This window comes from Narcine bancroftii, chromosome 4 (genome assembly GCF_036971445.1).
Source record: "Narcine bancroftii isolate sNarBan1 chromosome 4, sNarBan1.hap1, whole genome shotgun sequence".
Classification (NCBI taxonomy): Eukaryota; Metazoa; Chordata; class Chondrichthyes; order Torpediniformes; family Narcinidae; genus Narcine; species Narcine bancroftii.
In genome coordinates, this window is record NC_091472.1 from 185,399,384 (window position 1) to 185,418,687 (window position 19,304).

The window sequence follows — 19,304 nt, forward strand, 5'->3', positions numbered from 1 at the left end:
GTTTCCTTATTTTGTTTCACATTCCAGTATCCATTCTTAGCATTTAGCTTTCTGAAGGTTTTGGATCCTATTAGTTCCACTGTGATATCTTCTAGAGTCGGTGTTGGGTAATGACCCTTTTTTATTGCTTGATTTAAGTCTTTAGGGTCCAGTCATACAGTCATATTCTTAAGCGGCCATTTGGTTTTTTTTGACCACGATGGAATTTACCTCATCAGTCGGCTCAGTCACTTTGGCTGTGACTTGGATCCTTTCCGTGTCCTTTAGTTCTTGCGCCAACTTCTCCTTAAGCTCCAGTGGACCTTTCCTTGGAGCAGGGATGACTGGGTTGCAGTTTGGATCTATGGTAATGTGATATTCAAAGTCTCCAAAGCACCCAACTGAATCATCAAAGCATTCCGGGTACATGTTCATGAGCTCAGCCCTGTTTGTGACTGGAGGTTGGTTCTCCAATGGAGTATCTCTGTTGATCTTTTTGGATATCTTCTTCACCTGGATCTCATAATGACAGAGATCAACTGCAACTCCCGGCAGCTATCCAGACCTAGAATTGCTGGTCTGTCTGCATCTACCATGTAGAATGTACAAAGGATGTTGTTTCACCTTATGCCAGCCATTGATCTTAGCTCTCCCTAGCTGCTTGATCATGTGTCCACCATCGGCCGTTAATGTGACATTTGCTGTTTCCAATGCACCTTCTTTTGGTAACCCTTTTATTATGTTCTCTGGGAACATCTGGCGGTAGAGTCTGAGAGAAGGACATTGTTTTGTGATCCAGTATCCAGCTTCATCTTTAAGTTTAATATCGTAGGGTTGTTCTGGATTGTCCTCTGTATTTGGATCCTTGTGTGCAACTCACTTCCTTCTTCACCCAATATCGCGTGAAGGTGTATGGATTCTATATCCAGTATCTAGGTGTCGGAGTCCTCATCGTTGTTTCCTTTTATGTGGTGGATCTTCTTGTCTTTTTTCTTCACTAGTATTACTGTTTTCTTAATTCCAGACTTGCACATCTTCACCTAGTAATTTGCTTTACCACAGGGTCTACATTCAGAACTGTATGCAGGGCATTTGTTTCTGTCATCGAAGGGGTGTTGTCTGCCGCATTTGCTGCAAGTCTTGGGGGGTTTGCACTTTTCTGATTGTGTTCTTTATAGCATCAACCTTCCTTCTCTTTGCTGTGGGTGGGTCTGCATAGATAGGGATTTCATTTGCATCATCGTGGCTTCAAAGACTCTGGCTGTGTTTATAGCTTTAGCCAGCTTCAAGCTATCCTTCACTATAAGAGACTTTTGCACTTCAAGATGGGCATTCCCCCTTATTAGTTGATCAACAATTTCATCAGTCTCTCGCATTAAGCCTTGAAATTCATAGCGTTTAATTCTATGATAAAACTTGAATTCAACGTGAGAAACAAACTTTGCAAATATCTGATCTGGATCATTTTTCTCCACCTCTGTAAGCTCCCAACTATTAAATAAGTCAAGGCCTCGCTCCCCTGTCCAGAGAAGTATTTAACTGACCTTCTCCTCTGCTATTGCATTTTTAAAATAGCTCTTGAATGCTAAATTTCACCTCTGCTGAAACTTTTTAAATGATTCAACTTTGTCTTCAGCCTCTCCATCCATCACTGGGTGAACTGCTGTTGCTCCAGCCATTTCTTCAGTAATGTTTTTTTCTCTTCTTCCCCTTCATATTTCAGTGACTTTAAATCAATTATATGGCTTTATCTGTGTTCTCCTATACCACTGCCACCATGTTATGTCTCTGTTTTACTTGGGAGGCTTCTTAAATAACTTAGAGATGCAAGATTCAAATAACAGAAGAGACTTTACTTACTGATGCCTTCCACCATCTCAGGAAAAACTGTTCACGCTCACATATGCGTACACCCCACAATGGTGCACTACAGTGAGAATTGTGTATTCTTACATGGTTACAAAATAGTTCACATTATCCTGACTATATAACACGTAATATCAGAGGTAGTTAAATTTTTGGAAAGTGTTCCAAGAGATCGGTTATACAACTATTTGGATAGCCATGGACTTATTAGGGGTAGTCAGTGTAGCTCTGTACATGGTAGGTCGTATATCACCAATCTTATAATAGAGTTTTTTGAGGCGGTTACCAGGAAAGTTGATGAAAGAAAGGCAGTGGATGTTGTCTAAATGGACTTTAGTAAGGCCTTTGACAAAATCCCACTTGGGAGGTTAGTCAGGAAGTTTCAGGCACTAGGTATTCATGGTGAAGTGGATTTGACAATGGCTGGATGGGAGAAACCAGAAAGTAATGGTGGATGATTGCTTCTCATACTGGAGGCCTGTAACTAGTGGTGTGCCTCCAGGATCGTTGCTGGGACCATTGTTGTTTGTCATCTCTATATCAATGATCTGGATGATAATGTGGTAAATTGGATCAGCAAGTTTGCAGATGACACTAAGATTGGAGGAGTTGTGGACAGTGAAGAAGGTTTTCAAAGCTTGCAGAGGGATCTGGACCAGCTGGAAAAATGGGCTGAAAAATGGCAGATGGATTTTAATGCAATAGTGTGGGGTGTTACGTTTTGGAAGGATAAATCAAGAAAGGACAGTAAATGGTACGGTACTGAGGAATGTGGAAGAACAGAACTGGGTATACCGATACGTACTTCCCTGAAAGTGACGTCACAGGTGGATAGGGTTGTAAAGAGAGCTTTTGGCATAATGGCCTTCATAAATCAAACTACTGAGTTCAGTAGTTGGGAAATTATGGTAAAGTTGTACAAGACATTGGTGAGGCCCAATTTGGAGTATTGTGTGCAGTTGTGATCATCTAACTACAGGAAAGATATCAATAACGTAGAAAGAGTGCAGAGAAGATTTACTAGGATGTTGCCCAGACTTCAGGAACTGAGTTACAGGGAAAGGTTACAGGTTAGGACTTTATTTTGTAGAAATAAAGTATAGAAGAACGAGGGGAGATTTGATAGAGGCATTTAAAATTGAGGAGGATAGACAGAGTAAATGTAGATAGTCTTTTTCCACTGAGGGTAGGTGAGGTACAAACTAGAGGACATGGTTAAGAGTGAAAGGAGAAAGGTTCAGGGGAAACATGGGGGGGAACTGCTTCACATAGAGAGTGGTGGGAGATTGGAACGAGATTCTAGGTGAAATGCTGAATGTGTCTCAAATGTAATTTTTAAGAGTAATTGGACAGGTCCGTGGATGGGAGAGGTATGGAGGGCTATGGACTGGGTGCACGTCAGTAGGACTAGGCAAAAAAAAGATTCAGTACAGACTGGAAGGGCCAAAAAGGCCTGTGTCTGAGTTGTAATGTTCTATGGTAAATAATGTTCTTTTTCAAATAGTGCCTAAGATCTTTATAATGATTCAGTGTCCCATTCAAAGGCTGTTTCTTCCAGTGATGTAACATTTGCTCAGGATTGCAGTGAGACAACAGCCTGGATTATGTCCTCAATATTTTATCAAGTTTAAATCCACAGTCATTCAGCTTGCTACCACTGAACTGTGACAGTTGATTCACAAGGTTTCATTTCTGCCATTTGTACAGTGAACATTTATCCCCTAAAATCTCTACTACAAATCTTCAGCCTCCCATACAAAAAGTTCTCAACCTTTCATAACTTTTCATATTGATCAATTTCAAATGTAATCTGATCTATAACCCTTTGAGATGAAGTTAAAAACAACATGAACTGAACAGATGTTTAGTGAAACATGTAAGAAGGCCTTCTACATGTTGAAGAGACTGGTGTGGTGCATAGGGATGTATTCATGGACAGGATTTGTATGGAAATCTATGATTCTTTTGATAAAGTCCCTCAGAAGAAATTTTAGATAGATTTTAAGTGCGGAGGATCAAAGGGAGATCATCGAGCTGAGTGGGAAATTCATTGAGTAACAAAAGGTGAATGGTTGGGATAACATGATATGTTATAAGGGAGACACGGTTGTTGTAGCAGTTAGCGCAAGGCCTTTACAGCTGGGGTTGAATCCTGTGCCGTCTGTAAGGAGTTTGACGTTCTCCATAAGTCTACGTGGGTTTTTCCTGGTGGCTCCAGTTTCCTTCCACTGTTCAAAACATACCGGGGATGTAGGTTAATTGGGTGTAAATCGGGCAGCACGGACTTGTGGGCCAAAATGGCCTGTTTCTGCGTTGAATGTCTAAATTTAAAACATTTAAAAATTGTCGTTCCAGTTATAACCTCAAAAATAGCAAGCAGGTTTGTTAAACATGATTCCACTATCATAAACCCACGTTCGCTTTGAAAAGTTGTTAACAGGTTAAATGAATAAGCAATAATAGCAAAAATCATTCACATAGGCCATATATGAAGTCAATCCATAAGACTAATAAAGGATTACTTTTTAAAAGGTAAATTCTTGGTTATCAATGATACCAAAGGGTCTGTGGTCATAAAGCATCAAAATGGCATGAAAAAGTACTAAAAGGTATTTTTAAAATGGCTAATGGGTGTCTGGGTTTCATGCATAGAGGAAATTGGAGAATGACAAATGTAGTCCCCTTGTTTAAAAAAAGATAATAGGGAGAATCCTGGGAATTATAGAGCAGTGATTCTTGCGTCAGTGGTGTGTAAACTATTGGAGAGGATCCTTCAGGATAGGATCTATGAGCATTTGGAGGAGCGTAGTCTACTCAAGGATAGTCCACATGGCTTTGTGAAGGGAAGGTTATGCCTCACAAGCCTAATTGAGTAACAAAAAGAAGTTGATGAGTGTAAGGCAGTAGATGTGGTCTACATGGATTTTAGTAAGGCATTTGACAAGGTCCCCCCAAAGACTCATTCAGAAAACCATGAGCCATGGGAGGCATGGAACCTTGGTTGTGTGGAGCCAAGCAAAGAGCAGTAGTGGAAGGAAAGTATTCTGTCTGAAGGTCAGTGACAAGTGAAGTACCATAAGGATCTGTTCTTTGTGATTTTTTAAATAAATAACCTGGATGAAGAGGTGAAAAGATGGGTCAGTAAGTTTGCAGATGATACAAAAGTTGAAGGAGTTGAGGATGGAGCTGAAGGTTGTTGAAGGTTACAAGAGGATATAGACAGGATGGAGAGTTGGGCAGAGAAGTGGCAGATGGAATTCAATCCAGATAAGTGTGAGGAGATGCATTTGGGAAGGACAAATCAGAAGGGTTAATGAGTGTGGATGAACAGAGGGACCTTGAGTTCCAAATCCATACATCCTTCAAGGTCGCTGCACAGGTTGATAGGATCATTAAGAAGACCTATGGGATGCTGGGCTTCATTAATAGGGGGATTGAGTTCAAGAGTAGAGAGATCATGTTGCAACTCTACAAATCTCTGCTGAGATCACACTTAGACTATTGTGTACAGTTCTGGTCAACTCATTATAGGAAGGACATAGAAGCTATGGAGAGGGTGCAGATGAGATGTTACCCAGATTGGAAAATAAGTCTTATGGGCAAGGTTAGTAGAGCGGGGACCTTTTCCTTTGGTGTATAGAAAGGATGAGAGGAGACTGAATATAAGTCTACAAGATTATGAGAGGCAGTCAATGCCTGTTTCCCAGGGCAAGAATACCAACACCAGAGGATGTGTGCAAAGTGAAGGGGTGGGGGGGGGGAGTTTAGGGGAGACATCGGGGGTAAATTTTTTATGCAGAGTTGTGGGTGCCTGGAATGCCTTGCCAGGGATGTTGGTGGAAGCTGAAACATTTGGGTCATTTAAGAGATTCTTAGGCACGTGGATGGAAGAGAAACAGGTTCTGGGGTAGGGAGGGTTTAATCCATTTTTTAAGGAATGAATGGGTCGACACTACTTGAGCGGTGAAAGGCCTTTACTGGGCTCTATGTTGTATGAGATGTATACAAGGAGAGATAAAGTTATGCTGCAGCTTTGAACCCTTGGCTTTTGGCATGAATTTAGATAACATTTCCACATGCAAAAGCAGAAGGAATTCAGAACTCATGTAAATGGAAAGATCAATTGATAATTGAAATCAGACATTTATAGTTTTAGACAAATTCTTGATTTTGTAGGACATGGAACTAAGCTAGGTACATGAAATCAAATTGACCATGATCTCATTGAATGTAGATCAGGCTTGATGGACTAAATAGTCCACTTTAATCAGAACAAATTACATTCAATGACTGTGGTGCGCTGAGGGAGCAGCGAGCAAGCACAAAACTCAAAAGATTGTACAACAGGCTTTATTCCAGTAAAATTCTGAACACCAGTTCATGCCTTGGTGGCTCCCCATGTGACTGGCTCAGGAGGGGCCGGCTCAGGTTTATATTCAGGTTGACTGATTGACAGCCGGCCAGGTGGAATCAGTCCTTTAGGTGGTCTATTCAGGTCAGCTGATTGACAACCGGCCAGGTAGAGTTAGCCCCTTAGGTGATCTTCCTGCAGGTACAGAGATCGCCCCCTGCAGTAGGCTAGTGGTCATATCACCACATTCACCCCCTTCTTAAAATTGTCCTGCGGGGTGGGATGTGTAAAATGGTGCCGGATAGTATTTACAGATTCAGGCAGTCCGCACGTGATGTCGGTGCAGTTGGGCGTCCCAACCAGCAGTAAAGCTGGAGGTGATAGCATCCGTGTGGGCAGAAGTGATGCCTTCGGTGCGGCGGAGGTTGTCCAGAGGAAGATGGCGGCACCCTGGGTGAGCACACTGCAGCGGTGTGGGTTGGTGGCTGGGCCAGAAGTGACATCAGTGGTGAGGACAGAAGGGTTGGTGCGAGTAATAGCAACGCCCATCCTCGTGTAAGGTGGCATTCTGGAGAGTTCCCAGCTGGTCATGGAGGGCCATAGCACGTCTGATGGGTCTGGAAAAGCACACCTTAGCAAAGTGGTCTTTCTTCCCGCATCGGGAGCAATGCGAGTACCTCGCTGGGCAGCCTTTGCAGGATCGCCTGTCTGACCCACACCAGGACCTGCAGTACTTACAGGGGTGAGCTGCGCTGGCGGCTGCAATTGTCTCCTCCACGTAGGGCCCTTCAGCAATGGTGGTCATTTACATCTGCCAGGCCAGAGGTTTGGGGAGTCAGGCATCAAAGAACGCTGCATGATGAGCTGTAGCCTCCAGGGAGCAGACTATCTCTATTGTCCTGGTAATAGAGGCAATGTTTTTCTCTAGCAGCTTCAGTTGGGCGCTCCTCGAGTGCAGCCCTCGCACGCAAGCATCCCAAATCAGTTGCTCCACTTCCCCTTTGGTCACCACGGTCTCAGCCAGGCATGGGCGGGCTAGCTCATGCAGGGGCCTAGATAGGCATCTGCCATCTCAGCTGGCTGCTGAGACCTGATGCTGGGCATGTCGGGGGCTTGTACGTGCTCTCCAGGACGGCCATTGCAGGTTCATAGTCCGTGCAGTCCTTGATGGCCTGAAAAGCTCGTGGGCCCAGCTTGGGCCCATGATCCGTTTCTGGTTGGTGTTGATCACCTCAGCCTGTGTTAGACTGATCGCCTCAATGGTGTGCTTCCGGATCTCAAAACGTGCCTGGGCATCTGGGTGTTGGGGGTTGATCTCCAGGCTCCCAATCTTCAGAAACTTCTCCATGGTCTCTCTTAAAATTTTTACTGGAATAAATTGTGGTGTGCTGAGGTAGCAGCAGGCAAGCACAAAACTCAATGACTGTACAACAGGCTTTATTCCAGTAAAAGTCTGAACACCAGTTCAAGCCTTGGTGACTGGCTGAGGAGGGGCCGGCTCAGGTTTAGATCCAGGTTGGTTGATTGACAGCCGGCCAGGTGGAGTCAGCCCCTTAGGTGGTCTTCTTTCAGGTTCAGAGATCGCCCCTACAGTAGTCTGGTGATCGTATCACACAATTACAGCAGTGTTCAAAAATTGCAATGCGTTGAATATCTTGGCTTAATAAAGGACTACCATTTTAATATTATGGGCTACTAAACTTTCCCATTTGGACAGCATCTCCTCCTCACTGATTGTCAATACAGGTGCACCACAGGGATGCATACCTGACCCACTGCTCTACTCATTATACACCCATGACTGTGTGGCCGGGCACAATTCCAATGCCATCTACAAGTATGTCGATGACACCACAGTTGTCGGCAGAATCACAAACGGGCAATGACGAGACGTACAGGAGGGAAGTAGATCAGCTCTTTGAATGGTGTAAGGACAACAACCTGCGCTCAATGTTAGAAAACCAAGGAGATGATTGAGGACTTCAGGAGGAAGATGGGATCACAACCCAGTCCTCATCGAGGGCTCAGTAGTGGAGAAGGCCAAGAACTTCAAATTCCTGGGTGTCAACATCTCCAAGGATCTGTCCTGGAGTCTCCACGTTGATGAAATCACAAAGAAGGCTCGCCAGCGGCTATACTTTGTGAACTGTCTGAGGACATTCAATGTGCCACCAAAGACTCTCGTAAACTTTTACAGGTGTGCTGGGGAGAGCTTTCTGGCTGGTTGCATCACTGAAGGAGACACCAAATCTCAGGACAAGAATAAACTCCAGAGGGTTGTTAATTTAGCCTTTGCCATCACAGGCTCCAGACTTCACTTCATCGAGGACATCGACATGAGGTGGTGTCTTAAAAAAGCAGCCTCTATCCTCAAAGACCCCCACCACCCAGGCCATGCCCTCTTCACTCTGCTACCATCAGGAAAAAGGTAGAGGATCCTAAAGACGAGTAAACGGACAGCTTCTTCCCCATTGCCATCAGATTCCTGAATAACCAATGAACCAAAGACCCTGCCTTACTTTTTGTGCACTGTTATTTTCTATATATAATAATGTTATAAGATGGTTCTAATATGAAGGTCTACATTATGATGCTGCCATAAAACACCGAATGTCTTGACACGTTCATGACGATAAGTTCTGATTCTGAAAAGGATGGGTTTGAAGTTTTGAAAGAGAAATGCATAGCTTGTCCTTTCTTGTGTGACTTTGTTGAACAAAGAAAAATATACCCAAAATAATGTCAGCTATGATTGATTATTAATATTTAACTTTCAGGGTTTAACTGTAAGGACAAGAGTAAATAGCAGAGCTGAGGACAAGGATTAGCTGTGAAGTGGAATGATAACATGGTAAAATCTGTTTAGAGTTAGCACAAATTAAGTTCAAGCTGACATTGTTGTCATATGGGCCAAGGTATCGTGAAAAGGGTTGTTTTGCATGAAGTCAGCAAATCTAACCATGCATAATTATGACAGAAGAAAACACAGTACAGAGAGCAGGGCTGCATTGAAAGGGAGAAGCAATGCCATTATTTTACAAGCGTCAGGTTTGTACAGTAGACTGAAAGAAGTTGTCCTAGACCTTAGTGGTGTGTGATTTCACATGCTTGGGTCTTCTTCCTGACTGAGGAGAGATCACCCCCTGCAGTAGGCTGGTGGTTGTATCACCACATTCACCTTTCACATGTTGGCTGCTTCCTGAGGAACCGGGTGGAGCAGAGGGTGTCGATGGAAGGAAGGGAAGTCTGTAAGATGACTTGGGCTACGTTTAAAATTCTGTGCAATCTTGTGCAGAGCAGTCCACATATTATGCAGTAATGCCTCCTGACTGGATACTCTCTGATGCACCTTAGGTGGCATGGTAAATCTCCTTAGGCTCCCGAAGAAGTGGAAGCATTGGTGTGCCTTCTTATCCATCATGTTGCTTAGGATAGGTCATTGTGCTCAGGAGAGCTCCAGGAGCTTACCATCTCAGCCCCATGGATGCTGATGGGTGAAGGTGCCCTACTCTTTTTCATTTGATTAACGGAAGACTGAGAGAATTGAGCGAAGGCTTAACTGAGAAGAGGTTTTGAAGTAAATAGCTACAAGTGCCTATTTGTATAGATGCTCCTCAAATAATTTGGGAATAGATCCATCGTGCCAGGAAATAATACATACAGTATTATTTATGCTGGGAAAATGAGATGTTTAACATAGTATTTTATTGAAGGGCTGGGAAGATTAGGCTCGAAAGCATAATGCCTGCAGTTCTCCTGGATTGCACAGCCCTATCAAACTAGACATTAATAAAGTCTGTTCCGTATAATGAATGATAAACTGTATTGTGCTTATTCGATACATGTCATCAGAAGTTGATTGAAGGAGAGGTTTGAATGCTAACACAGTAACATTCTTGCTTCACGACAAGTGGGAGATGGTCTACTCTCATTTGTAATTAACAGCTTTCACAGGAAGAGGGAAGCAGCACTTTCTCTCGATTTTTGGTGGTGAGTTGTTAATTGCCCTTTGTGGCACAAGTGTTGCATGTGGGCATAGCTACCTCAATGTCGGGAAGAATCTGCATTCACAGTCCTTAGTATCTGAGTGTTGCACATTGAATTGAATGCTGCGCCAACATCAAGGAATGTTCCCAATCCTGGCCTTATGATGGTGAGATAGTCATTGATGAAGTAACCAAAGGTAGTGGGGCCCAGGACACAGCACTGAGGACACCCCCTGCAGACTCGTGTTCTGAGATTACTGAGCGACAATGATTATAAGTTAGTGAATGTAGCTCAGAACATAACAAAAACTTCTCTCACCTCCGTGGACTCTATCAACGTCTCCCGTTGCCTAGCATAGGTACCCAAAGTATTGAAAGACCCATCACACCTTGGACACATCTTTTCCCTCCTCCAATTAGGAAAAGGGCTAAAGACTATAATCACATGCTGACAAGTTTAATGACAGTTTCCTCCCTGTAGCTATCTGGCTCCTGAATAAACCCCCTAACAGTGCTCTTATGGAGTTAAATTATCTTCCTTTTTATTATAATCCTGCACAGTAGAGCATCTAAGGTATGGCATGTGCCCTTTAAGGGGCAGCACTGAGCAGTTTCTATTAAAGTCAGACAAGCTATCCTCTGAGGAGCAGAATTTTTGGGCACATGCCTGTGCACTGACGTTGCTGCCACTAAACGATCCAACTCTGGAGAAGTGATATGTCAGTTACCATGGGAACAGGAGTAAAAGCTGCAATCTCCATGGAGGTGAAACTCTGGCATGCGCCCAGGGTCTGAGGCCACAAGCTCAGCCTTTAGAGCGCAGATCTGGTTCAGTGAGGCCCAGTCTGGCCATGTCGATTGACGACCCCGCCTCGAGTGGCTCCAGGAATGTGTTTATATGGTGTTCGCCCTGAGCAAACCCAAGTGTTTCGAGGAGCTGTTGAACTGCGAAGATGGGCTGCAGGAGCTCGTCGTCCTGCACTTCCTCAATGACTCACACATCAAAGACTGCCTATCTGTCCTGCCAGTCTTTAGGAGCAGGCACACTGAATCTCCATGGGTCATGGAAGACTCTGTGATCTGGATCTTCTGAGTGTAGAAAAAGAAGAAACTGAAAAAACTGACTTTGATCATATTATAGACCAATTTGCATTAATAAAAGCAAAGAAGGTGCAGTTATAATTTTCATGTTGTGTCATAATTTGTTAATTAAAAGATTAATGAGCTTGTCTTGCATTTTTAAGATGATATTATGGTAAATTATCTAAAAGATGGGTATCAGATGTTTGGACAGGGATGCAATTTCATAGCTTTCCATAGGCACTATTTTTTTGTGGACATGTCCCTGATCCTGTAGTCCGTAAATTGGATGGACACTTGGATAGGAGATGAGTGGCGGAATGAGGATCTATCCCAGTCAAATAGGATAAGCATAGGTAGACATCGTGGTTGTCATGGATGAGGTGGGCCACAGGGCCCATTTCATTGCTGTACAATTCAATGACTTGATGAATTCATCAAAGGGAACTGATTGATTAAAAATCTATTTTGATTTCCAAATGGCATTTGATAAGATGCAACATGAAAGGTTATTGAAAAACTCCTCTTGGCATTAGGGTAAGGTCGAAGAGTGGACTGAGGATTGGACAGCTATCAGTATCAGAGGGTCAAGTTAACTCATGGATTGCCAAGGATCTGAGAGTGCAGGAACCACATTGACTGGAGATATAGAGATCAGTGGGAATTGACAGAGGACAGAGACTTCTGCAAAGGGTTAGAGCTAGGTCAAGTGTCCACTTTAATTTGATTTTGGTGATGATCTCATTGTTGACTCTCAAGAGTGAAGTTTCAATAAGCTCCCAAATAAAATAAATTGCTGAGTGTACTAAGGACTGTGAATGCAGATTCTTCCCGACATTGATAAAGTGTATTTATTATATTATTTTTCAGTCTTTGTATTAAACATGTCATAGGTAACAATACATGATGAGAATAGGAATACAGAATCAAAAAGGGAAAATATCACTATATGGCATCATATTGCATTACCTTACAATTAACAAATACATTCTCATCTCCTCCAAATGAAATTTTCAAAAAAAGAAACAAAAATATATAAAACCCCACCTATCTAAGAAAAAAAAAGAAACAAAAAAGACTGGGCAGCCTATCCTGAGAATTTATTAATAAAAATTGATCGACTGGTCTTCACCAACAAAGAGAAAATAAATAAAATTTTGTCTGGAAGGGAAAATAATTATACTAAGTCATGTGGAAATAATTTAGAAAAGGTCACCAAGTCTCTTCAAATTTGACAGAAGTATCAACCTTAACTTTTTCTAAATGTATACGTAACATAATTTGAGAAAACCACTGAGTCAAAGTAGGTGATTAGAATCCTTCTATTTAAATAAGATCACTTTCCTAGCCAACAATGTAGACAAGGCTACAACCTGATGTGTGGAAGTGGGAACTCATCCCACTTCTGGAACTATAAATCCAAAAAGAGGAGTCAACGGGTTAGGTTGATATGGTGAATTGCTTGAGGAGGTAGTTGCTTGAAGTTGCTCTCTGCTAGCTGGTATGGAGGACCAGCACTATAGACTGACTAGGGGGGAAGTAGCCCCCTTACTTGCACATAAGTGTTCCTGTCCACTGGTCTCAGCTCAGATTGGGACTCGTAGATGGCTAACACTGCCATAATCTTGCTAATGAAAGCCTATGTTATTCGCATAAATCATGTCTCGTGAGTTATTGACTGCGGTTCAGTTGATTAAATTACAGCCCTCGTATTATCTCTTGGATTAACAATTTATCAAGCTCCAGCCACTACTTTAATTACGAATAATCAAAAATCTTAATTTTGTAGGTTATTTTGAGGAACTAGACGGGGTTGTCTTCTTAGCCCTTTATTATTTAATTTATCTTTGGAACCTCTAGCCATAGCACTTCAGGATTTCAGTGACATTTGGGAAATTAATAGAGGAGATGGAATTCACAAAGTTTCTTTATATGTATACATTTCAGATCCTGAGGAATCTATTCCTCGTATGTTGTCTTTGCTCTCCTAATTTGGTAGTTTCTCTGGATATAAATTGAATCTTAATAAGAGCAAATTATTCCCAATAAACATGCATGTACCTTTTAGTGGTTAAAGACCATTTTAAGATTACCAAAACATTTAAAGATTCATATAAATTTAACTCTCTTCCTTTGATAGATCATGTGAAATAATCTCTTTCTAAATGGTCTCCATTGGCTTTATCCTTAATAGGCCGTATTAATGCTATTAAGATGATAATCTTACCTAATTTTTTGTATTTATTTCAAGCAGTCCCAGTTTTTATTCCAAAATCCTTCTTTGATAATATTGACACTAAAAATATCTTCTTATATTTGGAATAAAAAGAATCCTAGATTTAGTAAATTCCATCTGAGGAAATTAAAGAAAGATGGTGGTATGGCTTTACCTAATCTTAGACTCTATTATTGGGAGTTAACATTCGCCATATTATTTTCTGGATCTACTATTCTGATATATTTGAACACCCTAATTGGATAGATTTGGAACTGAATTTCGTGCAGAGGTATTCAGGAGCCTCTTTATTGGGAGCATCTCTTCCTTTTACACCTTCTAAGATGAGTGGACATACCTTCAACACAATACTTAAACATATATTACGGATTTGGTTTCAAGTTCAGAAGTTCTTTGACTTAAATTTTTTTTATTTTACCTAGTACCATTTCTCTTGATTTTTTTAATATAATTGATCAAGCTTTCTCTTTTTGGAAAGTTAAAGAAATTTTTCTTTTCAAATGGTAGCTTAATGTCTTTTGAACAATTATCCAATAAATAGAATAGACCTAAGTCACATGTTTTTAGATACTTCCAAATTAGAAATTTTCTGAATACATTACTGCCTAACTTTCCAACATTGTACCAACCCGATTTGGTTGATTTTCTTTTCACTTGAACCCTTCTCATAAAGGTTTAATAGGTAACATTTATAATAGATTATTCAGATTGCAGTCAAGTTTTAATGTCAAAATTAAAAGGGTCTGGGAAGAGGAACTTCAGTTACATCTTCCAGAGGAATTATGGGAGAAGATTTTGGATTGGTTAATACCTTTTCAATATGTGCTCGTCATTCTTTGATTCAGTTTAAAGTGGTACGTTGGGCTCATATGTCTAAAGACAAATTGGTCCATATTTTTTATATCATTAATCCTATTTGTGAAAGATGTAAATCAGAAGTGGCTTCTCTAACTCATGTTTTGGTCATGCCCTATATTGGAGAGGTTTTGGATAGATATTTGTAAGACTTTGTCAGCAATACTGGATATTAGTTTGTATTTATTATGTGAGAGGTTTTGAATGAGAAAATCTCTTTAAGGTCAAAGCATAAGGCAACAATTTGATGTGATATTGAACAAGAAAATTCATTTGCTTTTCTAATGTTAATTATGTAGCCTGCATTGTTAATTTGTTTCCACATAAAATACTACATTTAGTACAAGGTAGTTAATGTAGTTGGAGATAATCTCAATGAGAATTGTTCCCATATTTTGTGTCGGGGGGAAAGAAGCACCAGACATGCCTATACTCCGGTTAAAACTATTCCACATAGGTGCTTAATTAACTCTTTTAAAATAAGTGTATCATATACCATCCAAATTAAGAGGGGTGGCAGGGGTGGGTGCAGGGTTGGCATTAATTCAATGCCTACTGGGAACACAGTTCCTGCAGAAGGCAGTTTAGATAATTGAATATAATTCAGTGAAGCATTAACTGACCTGTGACCAAACTCCATCAACAGTCTTTGCCTTGAATTGCTTTATAACTCTGGTTAAATAAATCTATTACCTAAGATTCAGGTAACAGTTAGCATAGTGGCACGGTTGTTACAGTGCCAGCAACCTGGGTTCGGATCCCGTGCTGCCTGTAAGGAATTTGTGCATTCTCCCCAATTCTGCGTGGGTTTCCTGCCACGTTACAAAATCGTACAGAGGTTGTAGATGAATTGGATGTAATTGGGCATGCACACATGCCGTACATCTAAATTTAAAATTAAAAATTAAACTGACCATGTGGCAATCGCCCTTTGAAAATTTCAACCATTCTCCACTTGTAGAAATGTTTGCCAACTTTAATTCTCAAAGGATTGGTTCTAATTTGTTGCTTACTCCCTACCAGCCAAAAAGGTTCATCTGTATTCATTCTTCTTAATATCTTGAATTACCTATGAAATTTTCATTTGCCAGGAAGTGCAGGCTGGTTTGCATAAACTCTGTTCATATATATATATATATGTGTGTGTGTGTGTGTGTGTGTGTATATAGATATATATATATATATATATATATATATAGATATATACATATCTATATATATATATATATAGATATATATAGATATATACATATCTATATATATATATATAGATATATATAGATATATACATATCTATATATGATTTTCACAATCCCACATCATACTTCCACTGAGGTCCAAATATCCCTCCTAAGCTGAGATGCCCAACCCTTCCATACACTCGTTTTCTAATCTTCCAGATGCAAATGCTTATATTCCATTAGACTATGTGATTATATTCTATTACTTGTCCTTGGCATTTTAATGATCTAAGCTTGTGAATCATTTACATTTATTTTGAGCTTCCATTGCTTTTCAGCATTTAGAAAGTCCTTTCTATTCTTTGAAGGGCCAATCTATATGACAGCATGATCCATTTGCTGAACCTATTAATATCTATTTGTAATTGAATCTGTCCAAAGGCACTGCCTATAAATACTGGCAATCTCTGTTCATTGGGTACCTTTTACATTTTTATTCTCAAAATGATTTATAAATGGAGCAAAAAGTCACAAATCAGACATCAAACCTCATAAGGGCCCAGTAATCACACCTGTCAGCAATTCACACAGCATTTGTGGGGGAAAAAAATTAATTTGCGTTTCAGGTCTAGGACCACTTATTAAGATATTATCCTCATTTGACAGCTTGCAGCAGGAACCCCAGTATAAGTGGGGTTGGTACAGGAAAGTGGATTTGGGAGAAAAGACCAGCTATGATTTTGTTGACTGGCAGTATAGAAGTATGTGAAGGCCAAATGGCCTTCTCTTGGTTCTGTTTCTTATTTTTACTTCGTCTCCATCGTCTCCTCGTAGCCATTGAACCTAATCAATACTTTTCCATTAGCTTTATGAGCTAAGTTTTCTTAATCAAGCAGCTTCTTGATCTCTGTGTTTAAAAAAAATATATATTCATAGGCACTGATTTTGATACATCTTCAAAAATTCCAATCAGATTTAATTGGACCCTACCCCCCCCCCCCCCCCACCCACATCCACTGAATTATGGTCCTGAGTAATCTCCTGACAACAGATACTGGGGAGGCCTGCTGATTATTTCCTTCTCCATCTTTTCCAAATAGAAGACTGACTTGCATACTATCTTTAATTCGTGCATCCTTCCCAGAAATCTGAGTTGTGGCATCTCCAGAGTACTCAACCACTTCCTTTTAAAATTTGAATGGAAGCCAACAGGTCTCGGAAACTTTTCTTCCTCGATGTAATCATTTCTCCATCGATGTTGTTTGGCTTACGCTAACTTTTATAAGCCTGTGCTCCTCATTCAATGTTTGTTTCCCAGGGAGGTTATTCTTATTTGCTTTCACTTCCTCTATGAATATTGGTTGTTCCTTCATTAGCCTAAGCGTACCCACACATGTCCCTGATCCTTGGTGGGGGTTCTTGCTAAATGTGTGGACTATGGAATGATATCAACACCAAACTCCCATGGTTCAGAAGAATGGTTGTTCGTCGTGAGGTCATAAGCTTGGTGCACGCATGGCAATTTATCCTTGTAAGAGCTTCCAAAGAGAAAAATTGTATGTTATTTAATAAGTATATTCATTAGTTTGTAACCATCAAAGTGTTTTGGTACTGTGCAATTGCAAATTGGCGTGGAAACATGCTCTATGTTCTTTACATCTATCAAGAATATATTCTCTTGCCATTACATTCCCACATATGATGGATTACTGAAGCTCAAGGGTTTCCTTATCCGACATATAATCTGAAACTGCCGAATGATTTGTAATGCTTTCACACCCATGTTTTTCAATTACCTGGGAGTATTCGTGGAGTTGCAGTGTGGCATAATTCAACTCGAAAGTGTGAACAATACACTCACTGTTAATTATATGTGTGTGCAAGATGACTCTGGTTTCTTTCATGTAGTGGACCTTGCTCTTGAAAGACCAATCTGAGCACAAGCTATCAATTTTCTAACCTATTTCTCTGTGACTTGTTTGTCTGTCAAAAACAACCAGTAAATTTCTTGAAATTGTCCACACCAGCCTGCCCTATTTGTTTCACAGGGGACATTCTATTGTGCATTTCCTTTACGTAAGTCTTGTATAATTCTTTGGCTTGGCTTCACGGACGAAGATTTATGGAGGGGGTAAATGTCCACGTCAGCTGCAGGCTCGTTTGTGGCTGACAAGTCTGATGCGGGACAGGCAGACACAGTTGCAGCGGTTGCAGGGGAAAATTGGTTGGTTGGGGTTGGGTGTTGGGTTTTACCTCCTTTGCCTTTTGTCAGTGAGGTGGGCTCTGCGGTCTTCTTCAAAGGAGGTTGCTGCCCGCCGAACTGTGAGGCGCCAAGATGCACAATTTGAGGCGATATCAGCCCACTGGCGGTGGTCAATGTGGCAGGCACCAAGAGATTTCTTTAGGCAGTCCTTGTACCTCTTTTTTGGTGCACCTCTGTCACGGTGGCCAGTGGAGAGCTGGCCATATAACATGATCTTGGGAAGGCGATGGTCCTCCATTCTGGAGACGTGACCCACCCAGCGCAGCTGGATCTTCAGCAGCGTGGACTCGATGCTGTCGGCCTCTGCCATCTCGAGTACTTCGATGTTAGAGATGAAGGCGCTCCAATGAATGTTGAGGATGGAGTGGAGACAACGCTGATGGAAGCGTTCTAGGAGCCGTAGGTGATGCCGGTAGAGGACCCATGATTCGGAGCCGAACAGGAGTGTGGGTATGACAACGGCTCTATATACGCTTATCTTTGTGAGGTTTTTCAGTTGGTTGTTTTTCCAGACTCTTTTGTGTAGTCTTCCAAAGGCGCTATTTGCCTTGGCGAGTCTGTTGTCTATCTCATTGTCGATCCTTGCATCTGATGAAATGGTGCAGCCGAGATAGGTAAACTGGTTGACCATTTTGAGTTTTGTGTGCCCGATGGAGATGTGGGGGGGCTGGTAGTCATGGTGGGGAGCTGGCTGATGGAGGACCTCCGTTTTCTTCAGGCTGACTTCCAGGCCAAACATTTTGGCAGTTTCCGCAAAACAGGACGTCAAGCGCTGAAGAGCTGGCTCTGAATGGGCAACTAAAGCGGCATCGTCTGCAAAGAGTAGTTCACGGACAAGTTTCTCTTGTGTCTTGGTGTGAGCTTGCAGGTGCCTCAGATTGAAGAGACTGCCATCCGTGCGGTACCGGATGTAAACAGCGTCTTCATTGTATTACAGTGGTTGGAAAAGGAGACAACGTAGTAATATATTCCTCGATGGGTATTCTGATAGTACAGATTCTATCACCAATGTGTCTATGTACAGATGATAGTGTAGGATGACTGTGATTGGCTGAGAGCATAGCCACACCTACTGGCAAGTCTTAAAGGATTGCTCCTAGCCAGACCAGGTCATTCTGGACTGGTCGACCTACTTGGGATATGCTAAAAACCTTGGTTTGGATCAACAAGTCTTTGGTTCTTTCAATGCGCTCTACAGGTATTTTTTGCATCTTAGCCTCATCTAAACTTCAGTTCAGATGCAGATCATTTATGAGTCTCCTGTGTTAACAGCTATTGTGGAGCATCTGGCTGGGATGTAGTAACTGTAATCTATCTGCTCTAAATTAGTGATTGCATTGTGAATAACAATGGCTTTTCTCTTTGGAGCGACAAGAGGATGAGAGATGACCAATAGAAGTGTATAGGATTAAGAGGGGCATTGATGGAGTTAACAGTCACCATCTTTTTCCCAGGGCAGTAATGGGCATTACCAGAGGACATCCAAGTTTAGGGGTGATGTCAGAGT

General features: G+C 41.4%; 1 protein-coding gene across 3 annotated transcripts in view; it reads left to right on the forward strand.

Moving 5' to 3' along the window:
- Positions 1 to 19,304, forward strand: part of LOC138761309 (transmembrane protein 132C) — a 988,143-nt gene that overhangs the window by 654,628 nt on the left and 314,211 nt on the right. The gene's annotated exons all lie outside the window — the stretch shown is intronic.